The following is an 11,346-nucleotide window of genomic DNA, read 5'->3' on the forward strand; positions in this document are numbered from 1 at the left end:
CTATCAAATCTTTCAGATTAAGGCAAGGGGAGAGCCTTCATTTGGTAGGAGTGTGATTGTAACACCTGCTGACATGTTTGTTGTTGTTGTTTCCTTGGCAAAGAAATGGCTTGCTTCAGTCTCAGAATCTTAAAAAAAAAAGCAGTATATCTAGCATCTAATAACTTTTAAAAACTTTTTAGTACATTTAAAGTTACCCTTTATTTGATGGCAAATAAATTATGGCAAAATAAATTTTATTTTCTGTAGCAATATGTTCTTAGCTTTTTAAACAAATTTGAGTTTAAAGAAACAACTATCCCAGAGGCCAATTTTTAGTAAAAAAAAGAAACAATGGTGCAGATGATGAGAGAGTCATAGTGAAAACAGTGGAAGCAATATGGAAGCGATTCAAGGTTGGAAAGCACAACGCTCAGGTGTTTTTTTTTATTTGTATATTTCCAGTCATATGAGTCCTTAGGTCATTGCTTTCACAATAATCACAATGCAGATCACTTTTTATTTTGTACTGTGATATTTTTCTTTTATTAATTGTGGTAGTTGTGTTTTCCAAAGATGATTTTATATATGTCCATATATTCATATATGTACGTTTTCATATAGACATATATACACATACATATGTATCTGCTTTTCATTCAACGGGACTGACATTTATTTCTTCCACTAACATGTGGGGTTGATGCTCCCTCTGATTCCATTTCAGCAGGGTATGTGACCTTCCTGACCAATGTAGTACAGTGGAATTGATGCTATGTGACTTCTGAGGCTGGGTCGTAAAAAAGACACAGTTTCTGCCTGATTCGCTCTCTGGCACTGACCTTTGGAAACCCACCATCATGCTGTGGGGAAGCCCAGGCCACATGGAGAGACCATGTGTAGGAGTTTTGGCCAATTTGCCAGCTAAGGTCTCAGTTGACAGTCATCACCAATGACCAGACAAATGAATGAACAAGCCTCGGATGATTCCAGCCCCCAGCCTTCAAATCTTCCAGCCGAGGCCCCCAGATACCACAATAGAGAGTCAAGCCATCTTTGCAGTGCTCTGAGTGAATCCCTGACCCACATAATCCATGAGCATCGTAAACAGTTGTCTAATGCCGCTAAGTTCTGGGGTAAATTGTTTTGCAATCCTAGTAAATGGAATATGTGGTGATGTTGGGAGGGTGAGCTCTGTTATAATTTTGTGTTCCCCAGAGTGTCTTGCTTTCAGCAGATGTCGTGTATATCCACAAGGATTAAGTGAATTAATTAATGACTGAAACAGCATTCACAGACATAGCTTGCTATTTAATCAGCAGTGACTTTCATGTTCAGCCCTTGCTTCTCTACACTGCTGTGTGTTGTGCCTACATGGCTCCTAATGAAACATGCCTGCAGCCCTTCATACTAGGGTAATGGGCTGCAGCCATTTTCCCTCTAACCTCTGTGGGAAACCATACTGACTTTGCCTAATTTTGATGAGAGAGGAAGACGTTGGGCATGGAGGGTATAAATGAATAAATATTTTTATTGTTGATGATGTTTAGGTTTTCTTTTTCTCTTTGCTCATCATCACGTCCTTTCCTTTGCACGATTAGGAAACTAGAATTTTAGATCTTTTAGCTAGAAATCACTTACCACCAGGTTTCACAAGTCAGCACCTCTGAATCTAGTTCTTTCCTGCTCTACAAATGTTCCTTCAGATTAGCTGAATGAGTTTATAGCTGACACATCATTACCCTGAAACTCTTGCAAGTAAAGCTAATCAGATCTTTTGAAAATTCCTGTAAACCAGTCACAGAAGGCTGTAAGCAAGGAAGGGAAAGGCAGAAGGATAAAGTTGCTTACACATTAATATACTAAACTTTTTCCTTCTTGGAAGGTCATGCTTTAAGTTGCTCATTTCCTGGGAAAGGGAGGACACTCAGCCTCAACTGGGCTTCAGGTGGAGATTTACCCAAACACACCAAGCTGACTCAGAATGCATCCTCACGAGCCCACTCTGTATGCTTTTTGTCATGCGCATCCCTGTGAAGAGACCACCAAACAGGCTTTGTGTGAGTAATAAAGCTCTTTAATCACCTGGGTGCAGGTGGGCTGAGTCCAAAAAGAGAGTCAGCGAAAGGAGATAAGGGTGGGCCAGTTTTATAGGATTTGGGTAGGTAAAGGAAAATTACAGTCAAAGGGGGGTTGCTTTCTGGTGGGCAGGAGTGGGGGGTCACAAAGTGCTCAGTGGGGGAGCTTTTTGAGCCAGGATGAGCCAGGAAAAGAACTTTCACAAGGTAATGTCATCACTTAAGGCAAGGACTGGCCATTTTCACTTCTTTTGTGGTGGCATGTCATCAGTTAAGGCGGGCCAGGGCATTTTCACTTCTGTTGTGATTCTTCAGTTACTTCAGGCCATCTGGGCAGACGTGCAAGTCACAGGGGATGCGATGGCTTGGCTTGGGCTCAGAGGCCTGACACTTTTGTTCTAAGTTTTCCTTTTATCATGAATTCAGAGCTTCTGAGGCTAACACTCAAGGAGCTGCTTTGCTTTATCCTTCAGCATATGCTCTTAGTGGGCATATACTAGTAAGAGCATATACTCAAAACTTTAGGCATAGATTTTTAAGACTGTATGAGGCTGGGCACAGTGGTTCATGCCTGTAATCTCAGCACTTTGGGAGGCTGAGGCGGGCAGATCACCTGAGGTCAGGAGTTCAAGACCAGCCTGGTCAACATGGTGAAATCCTATCTCTACTAAAAATACAAAAATTAGCCGGGCATGGTGGCATGCACCTGTAATCCCAGCTACTTGGGAGGCAGGAGGATTGCTTGAACCTGGGAGGTGGAGATTGCCTTGAGCAGAGATCGTGCCATTGTACACCAGCCTGGGTGATAGAGCGACACTGTCTCATAAAATAAAAATCACTGTCTCAAAAAAAAAAAAAAAGTTAAGATGGTATGAACCTACAGAAATGACTCCATGTAAACAGGCATAATAAGTAAAATGAGGAGAATAAAGATTCCTACCTTTTGTCTCTTCTTAATCAGATGGTAATAAAAGTATTGATACCATTTATCAGGTGATTCTTAGCCTTGGTATTTTAATAAAATTACTGTTAGTTTGCCACACCTTAAGAGCTGTAATGACTCCAGTTACCCCAGTCTGCTTCTTCTTTTGGGATTCTCAGAGCTGACTTTGATTTGTTCTGCCTGAACTTCTTTTTGTAGCACCCAGGGTCAACCTCAGTTACTCCCCCTTCCATCAACATTTCCTCCATCCCCAACAGCTACCAAATGTTGGGAGTGAATGTCATAATCTGATTCATTTAAAGAGCTTACACTTTACTTCCATGTGCAATTAGAACAACAAGAAGTACATGTTAAACCATGACAGTTGAATTCAACATATTGTCCCACTGAAGGTAGGAAAGGAGAGGCAGAGCTGTCAACGCCTTCAACCGCCTCCTTTCCTCAACATCCAACACCTACACTCTATTCACAGCCATCCCTAGACAATGACTTTCTCTGATATGCTGCTGGGTTTTTTTTCCCCGCTGTAGGGACCTAAGCCTAAATAATAATAGTTCATAAAGCAAAGAAATAAAGCATTTCACATTTACTAGAAACAGTAAACTCATAAGAAAAAAACATCTTGCCCAACGGCAAACATTAAAAAAACATTTGCCCCAGTTCTCTTTCTCCATGTTCATGTCTACCACATCATTCTCTGAATTTACAACCCTGGAGACAATTTTGGTTTATTTTGCTGCCCTGAAACAGGCCCGAGGCAATTTGTTATCTTAACCCCTATGCATAGTGACACCAAGCAGAATTCCAGACATTTCCTTTCTGAATTGGTCCTGGCCTTGCTACAGACAAACTGAAAGTGCATTTCAGATGCTTTTCCTTTCTGATGCCTTTCTGTTTTACAGGAAGAACTCACTTGATGCAAAATACACATTCCTGAGAGAAAGGTTGTTTGCAAATTACTTTTTTCTGGCAAATGATTTCTATTTTAATTTACTCTTATATAATAAATTCAGTTATGTTTTACAGTAATTCTGATTTGTATTTAACTGGAAAGGACTCTGAAACATTAAGTTTTAAGTTCTCCAAGGTAAACTTGAAGCTTTTCTGCTAAGTAACAGAATAATTAAATGCTTTAAAGAAGTTTGAAATTGAAAGAACTCTTGCAAAATGCCTTTAAAGTTAAATTTTTATTTTGTGATTCAATTATCCCTTAGCTTATCTGCTTTACAATATAAATTCTCTTTTAATTTACTGGGCTTTGATTTATAAGAGAACACTACAATTGTAAGATCCCAATGGTTGTACAAACTCTCAACTAGGTGAGCCCGGTTGGTTGATTATAAAAAAATAGAGAATGCTTAGACTGTTTACCTTCATTGGCAGGACAAAGTAAGCTTTATGGCCAAATTTCAAAAAGTGTAAACATATTTTTAGTATCTCATTATAAGCAAGTGTTTGCAAGCTCTAAGTGTCAGGTCTCTGAGCCTAAGCCAAGCCATCGCATCCCCTGTGACTTGCACATATATGCCCAGATGGCCTGAAGTAACCGAAGAATCACAAGAGAAGTGAAAATGCCCTGTCCTTGCCTTAACTGATGACATTCCACCACAAAAGAAGTGAAAATGGCCGGTCCTTGCCTTAACTGATGACATTCCACCACAAAAGAAGTGAAAATGGCCGGTCCTTGCCTTAAGTGATGACATTACCTTGTGAAATTCCTTTTCCTGGCTCAAAAAAACTCCCCCACTGAGCACCTTGGGACTCCCACTCCTACTCGCCAGAGAGCAACCCCCCTTTGACTGTAATTTTCTTTTACTTACCCAAATCCTATAAAATGGCCCCACCCCTACCTCCCGTTGCTGACTCTCTTTTCGGACTCAGCCAACCTGCACCCAGGTGCTTAAAAAGTTTTATTGCTCACACAAAGTCCATTTGGTGGTCTCTTCACAGGAACGCGCATGACATTTTGGTGCCAAAACCCGGGATAAGATTTTGGTGCTGTGACTTGGATTGGGGGACTTCCCTTGGGAGATCAATCCCCTGTCCTCCTGCTCTTTGCTCCATGAGAAAGATCCACCTACGACCTCATGTCCTCAGACTGACCAGCCCAAGGAACATCTCACCAATTTTAAATCTGGTAAGCGGCCTCTTTTTACTCTCTTCTCCAACCTCTCTCACTATCCCTCTACCTCTTTCTCCTTTCAATCTTGACGCCACACTTCAATCTTTCCCTTCTCTTAATTTCAGTTCCTTTCCTTTTGTGGTAGAGACAAAGGAGATGCGTTTTATCCGTGGACCCAAAACTCCGGTGCCAGTCACAGACTTGGGAAGACAGTCTTCCCTTGGTGTTTAATCACGTGGAGATTCCTGCTTGATAATTCACCCATGTTTCAGAGGTGTCTGACCATGCAGGGACGCCTGTCTTCGTCCTTCACCCTTAGCAGCAAGCACTCGCTTTTCTTGGGGGGGCAAGAACCCCCGACCCCTTTTCTCCCTGTCTCTACCCCTTCTCTGCTTTTCTGGGGGGAAAGAACCCCCCAACCCCTTATCTCCATGCCCCGACCCTTATCTCCGTGCCCTGACCCCTTATCTCCGTGCCCTGACCCCTTATTTCCGTGCCCAACCCCTTATGTCTGCACTCTTTCCCACTTTCCTGGAGGGCAAGAACCCCCTGACCCCTTATCTCCATGCCCCGACCCCTTATCTCTGCGTCCCGACCCCTTTCCCACTTTTCTAGAGGGCAAGAATCCCCCAACCCCTTCTCTCCGTGTCTCTACTCTCCTTTTTCTCTGGGCTTGCCTCCTTCACTATGGGCAACCTTCCACCCTCTATTCCTCCTTCTTCTCCCTTAGCCTGTGTTCTCAAGAACTGAAAACCTCTTCAACTCACACCTGACCTAAAACCTAAATGCCTTATTTTCTTCTATAATGCTGCTTGACCCCAATACAAACTCGACAGTAGTTCCAAATAGCCAGAAAATGGCACTTTCAATTTTTCCATCTTACAAGATCTAAATAATTCTTGTCGTAAAATAGGCGTGCCTATTTTAGGCACGCCTATTTTACATGGAGGTGCCTGATGTCCATGCATTCTTTTACACATTGGTCCCTCCCTAGTCTTTGTTGCCAATGCAACTTGTCCCTAATCTTCCTTCTTTCCCTCCCGCCTGTCCCCTCAGTCCCAACCCCAAGTGTCGCTGAGTCTTTCTAATCTTCCTTTTCTACAGACCCATCTGACCTCTCCCCTCCTCGCTAGGCTAAGCTAGGTCCCAATTTTCCTCAGCCTCTGCTCTCCCACCCTGTAATCCTTTCATCACCTCCCCTCCTCACACCCGGTCCAGCTTACACTTTCATTCCGTGACTAGCCCTCCCCTACCTGCCCAGAAATTTCCTTTTAAAAAGGTGGCTGCAGCTAAAGGCATGGTCAAGTATAATGCTCCTTTTTCTTTATCCAACCTCTCCCAAATCAGTTAGTGTTTAGGCTCTTTTTCATCAGATATGAAAAACCCAGCCCAGTTCATGGCCCGTTTAGCAGCAACCCTGAGATGCTTTTCAGCCCTAGACCCTGAAAGATCAGAAGGCCATCTTATTCTTAATATACATTTTATTTTATTACCCAATCTGCTCCCAACATTAAATACAGCTCCAAAAATTTAATTCTGGCACTCAAGATCCGCAACAGGACTTAATGCACTTCGCCTTCAAGGTGTACAATAATAGAGGCAGCCAAGGAGCAACTTATTTCTGAGTTGCAATTCCTTACCTCCACTGTGAGACAAACACCAGCCACATCTCCAGCACACAACTCCAAATGCCTGAAACGCAGCTACCAGGGGTTCCTCCAGAACCTCCTCCCCAAGGAGCCTGCTACAAGTGCCAGAAATCTGGCCACTGGGCCAAGGAATGCCCGCAGCCTGGGATTCCTCCTAAGCTGTGTCCCATCTGTGCAGGATCCCACTGGAAATCAGACTGTCCAAATAACTGGGCAGCCACTCCCAGAGCCCCTGGAACTCTGGCCCAAGGCTCTCTGACTGACTCCTTCCCAGACCTTCTCGGCTTAGTGGCTGAAGATTGATGCTACCCCATCACCCTGGAAGCCTCCTGGACCATCACAGACGCCTAGGGTAACTCTTACAGTGGAGGGTAAGTTCGTCCCCTTCTTAATCAATATGGAGGCTACCCATTCCACATTACCTGCTTTTCAAGGGCCTGTTTCCCTTGCCTCCATAACTGGTGTGGGTATTGACGGCTTGTCTTCTAAACCTCTTAAAACTCCCCAACTTTGGTGCCAACTTGGACAATATTCTTTTACGCACTCCTTTTTAGTTATCCCCACCTGCCCAGTTCCCTTATTAGGTCAAGATATTTTAACTAAATTATCTGTTTCCCTGACTATTCCTGGGCTACAGCCACACCTCATTGCCCCCTTTTCCCCAGTTCAAAGCCTCCTTCGCATCCTCCTCTCATATCCCCCCACCTTAACCCACAAGTATAGGACACCTCTACTCCCTCCTTGGCGACTGATCATGTACGTCTTACCATCTCATTAAAACCTAATCACCCTTACCCCACTCAATGCCAATATCCCATCCCGCAGCACACTTTAAAAGGATTCAAGCCTGTTACTCACTTGCTACAGCATGGTCTTTTAAAGCCTGTAAACTCCCCTTACAATTCCCCCATTTTGCCTGTCCTAAAACCAGACAAGGCTTACAGGTTAGTTCAGGGTCTGTACCTTATCAACCAAATTGTTTTGCCTATCCACCCCATGGTGCCAAAGCCATATACTCTCCTATCCTCGATACCTCCCTCCACAACCCATTATTCAAACATACTTTCTTTACTATTCATTTACACCCTTCATCCCAGCCTCTCCTCGCTTTCACTTGGACTGACCCTGACACCCATCGGGCTCAGCAAATTACCTAGGCTGTACTGCTGCAAGGCTTCACAGACAGCCCCCATTACTTCAGTCAAGCCCAAATTTCTTCCTCATCTATCACCTATCTCAGCATAATTCTCATAAAAACACACGTGCTCTCCCTGCTGATCATGTCCGGCTAATCTTCCAAATCCCAATCACTTCTACAAAACAACTCCTTTCCTTCCTAAGCATGGTTAGTGCAGTTGGAATTCTCACACAAGAGCCAGGACCACGTCCTGTAGCCCTTCTGTCCAAACAACTTGACCTTACTCTTTCAGCCTAGCCCTCATGTCTGCGGGCAGCAGCTGCCACTGCTTTAACACTGTTAGAGGCCCCAAAAATCACAAACTATGCTCAACTCACTCTCTACAGTTCTCATAACTTCTGAAATCTATTTTCTTCCCCCCATCATCACTTAAGACAATGCTTATGCTGATAAGGCAGCCAAAAAAGCAGCTAGCATTCCAGCTTCTATCCCTCATGGCAGTTTTCCTCCTTCACATCAGTCACTCCCACCTACTCCCCTGCTGAAACTTCCACCTATCAATCTCTTCCCACACAAGGCAAATGGTTCTTAGACCAAGGAAAATATCTCCTTCCAGCCTCACAGGCCCATTCTATTCTATTGTCATTTCGTAACCTCTTCCATCTAGGTTACAAGCCACTAGCCTATCTCTTAGAACCTCTCATTTCCTTTCCATCCTAGAAATCTATCCTCAAGGAAATCACTTCTCAGTATTCCATCTGCTATTCTACTACTCCTCAGGAATTTCTCAGGCCCCCTCCCTTCCCTATACATCAAACTCAGAGATTTGCCCCCGCCCAGGGTGGGCAAATTGACTTTACTCACATGCCTTGAGTCAGGAAACTAAAATACCTCTTGGTCTAGGTAGACACTTTCACTGGATATGTAGAGGCCTTTCCTACAGGGTCCGAGAAGCAAACCACGGTCATTTCTTCCCTTCTGTCAGACATAATTCCTCAGTTTGGCCTTCCCACCTCTATACAGTCCGATAGCAGACCGGCCTTTATTAGTCAAATCACCCAAGCAGTTTTTCAGGCTCTTGGTAGTCAGTGAAACCTTTGTATCCTTTACCTTCCTCAATCTTCAGGTAAGGTAGAACAGACTAATGGTCTTTTGGAAGCACACCTCACCAGGCTCAGTCACCAACTTGAAAAGGACTAGACTGTGCTTTTGTCACCTTCCCCTCTCAGAATTCAGGCCTGTCCTTGTAATGCTACAGGGTACAGCCCATTTGAGCTCCTGTGTGGACACAGGTCCACACAGTGGACCTTTTATTAGGTCCTAGTCTCATTCCAGACACCAGCCCAACTTGAACTGTACCCCAAAAACCTGGATGGAGCCTGGAAAGTCACCAACCAAGAAAGTGATTGTGCTGAACCCCCTTAGGCTCTCTCTAATTAGATGTCCTAGGTCCTCCCAAATCTTAGTCCTTTAATACCTGCTTTTTCTCCTTCTCTTATTCAGACCTTGTGTCTTCCATTTAGTTTTTCAATTCATATGAAATTGCATCCAGGCCATCACCAATCATTCTGTACGACAAATGCTCCTTCTAACAACCCCACAATATCACCTCTTCACCACAAAATCTTCCTTCAGCTTAGTCTCTCCCACTCTAGGTTCCCACACCACCCCTAATCCCGCTTGAAGCAGCCCTGAGAAACACTGCCCTTTATCTCTCCATACCACCGCCACAAAATTTTCACTGCCCCAACACTTCAATACTATTTTATGTTATTTTTCTTATTAATATAAGAAGGCAGGAATGCCAGGCCTCTGAGCCCAAGCCAAGCCATTGCATCCCCTGTGACTTGCACGTATATGCCCAGATGGCCCAAAGTAGCTGAAGAATCACAAAAGAAGTGAAAATGCCCTGTCCTTGCCTTAACTGATGACATTCCACCACAAAAGAAGTGAAAATGGCTGGTCCTTGCCTTAACTGATGACATTACCTTGTGAAATTCCTTTTCCTGGCTCATCCTGGCTCAAAAAAGCTACCCCACTGAGCACCTTGTGATCCCCACTCCTACCGGCCAGAGAACCCCCCTTTGACTGTAATTTTCCTTTACCTACTCAAATCCTATAAAACGGCCCCACCCCTATCTCCCTTAGCTGATTCTCTTTTGGACTCAGCCCGCCTGCACCCAGGTGATTAACAAGCTCTATCGCTCACACAAAGCCTGTTTGGTGGTCTCTTCACACGGACTCTCATGACACTAAGAACTGCCTATTTCTCCCCTTACTGTCTTGCAATGTCCTTTCTTTAGTTCCCAGTCCTCTATTTTATTTACTTCTATTGTGTCATTTTACTCAAGATTACAGAGAGGAAGAAGGAAAAGGAGGAAACGCATATATACACAACAAACCATTAATGTCTACTTTAGCAGTTTTTAATGTTCATTCACCCAAAAAAGGTCACTAAATATCAGGAAAAATGGTTAGCTCATAGAATACTTGATATTTGAATTAATTAATTTTAAAGTACTAATAATGTCTTCTTCTGTCACCTTATTCCTTTCATGGAAAGAGGTGGTTAGAAAATTTTAAAAGCATATCTTGTCTTTTGCATGCTGTTTCCAGAATGGTCTATAAAATCCACATATTAGTGATTATTCATGGGTTTGGACCTACATATTTTATGACAGAGAAGACTCTTAAACTTCATGCCTCCTAAGGGGAAGACATCTCATTGCCAGAAAGTTTCCACGTAAAAGAAGAATACACATCCCCTTAGGTGAAAGAAAGATAAATATACACAGTGCATTTGTATTTAATTGAAAAGAACTCTTAAACATTAAGTTTTAAGTTCTCCAAAATAAACTTAAACCTTTTCTGCTAAGCAGTAGAATGATTAAATGCACATAGTGTTATTTCACACTCTTCTATCTTTAACCACTGCTTTAATGTCACCTGGATTATTTCTTACTTTTTAAATTTGATGCTAATCTCTTCTGATAGTGTAAGAGCCCCTAAAGACCAGTAATGTATAAGGAACTTAGATAACTTTTCCAAACATATAGAGAGGCATTATTAGTTTTTTCATCTCTTCTGCACAGGGGATCTATTTTAGACCCTTCATTTCCTAGTCTTCTTCACTGGGAATTATAGCTTATTCATATTTCCTTCAAAAGGCGGTGTCCTCAATGTGTTGACAACGAAAATGGAATAGATGATCAAAGCCTAAACTTTTATTATTAACAAGTAACAGGTGTCAGTTCATCATTTGAAATACTTATTAACCAATGTATTAGTTATTCTCCCATATTTGCATCATTTACATAAACAAAAGCTCTTTGAGGTTCTTGAAAACTTTCAAGAGTGCGACAAAGTCCTGGGACTATAAATTTGAGAACCACTGTTTAAAGGCATCACTGTTGTAGTGTCTTTTTTTTTTTTTTTTT

General features: G+C 42.8%; 1 protein-coding gene across 2 annotated transcripts in view; it reads right to left on the minus strand.

Moving 5' to 3' along the window:
* SAMD12 (sterile alpha motif domain containing 12) overlaps positions 1–11,346 on the minus strand; it is a 417,592-nt gene that overhangs the window by 238,019 nt on the left and 168,227 nt on the right. The gene's annotated exons all lie outside the window — the stretch shown is intronic.

This window comes from Mandrillus leucophaeus, unplaced genomic scaffold (assembly GCF_000951045.1).
Source record: "Mandrillus leucophaeus isolate KB7577 unplaced genomic scaffold, Mleu.le_1.0 Scaffold133, whole genome shotgun sequence".
In the NCBI taxonomy this organism is placed as follows: Eukaryota; Metazoa; Chordata; class Mammalia; order Primates; family Cercopithecidae; genus Mandrillus; species Mandrillus leucophaeus.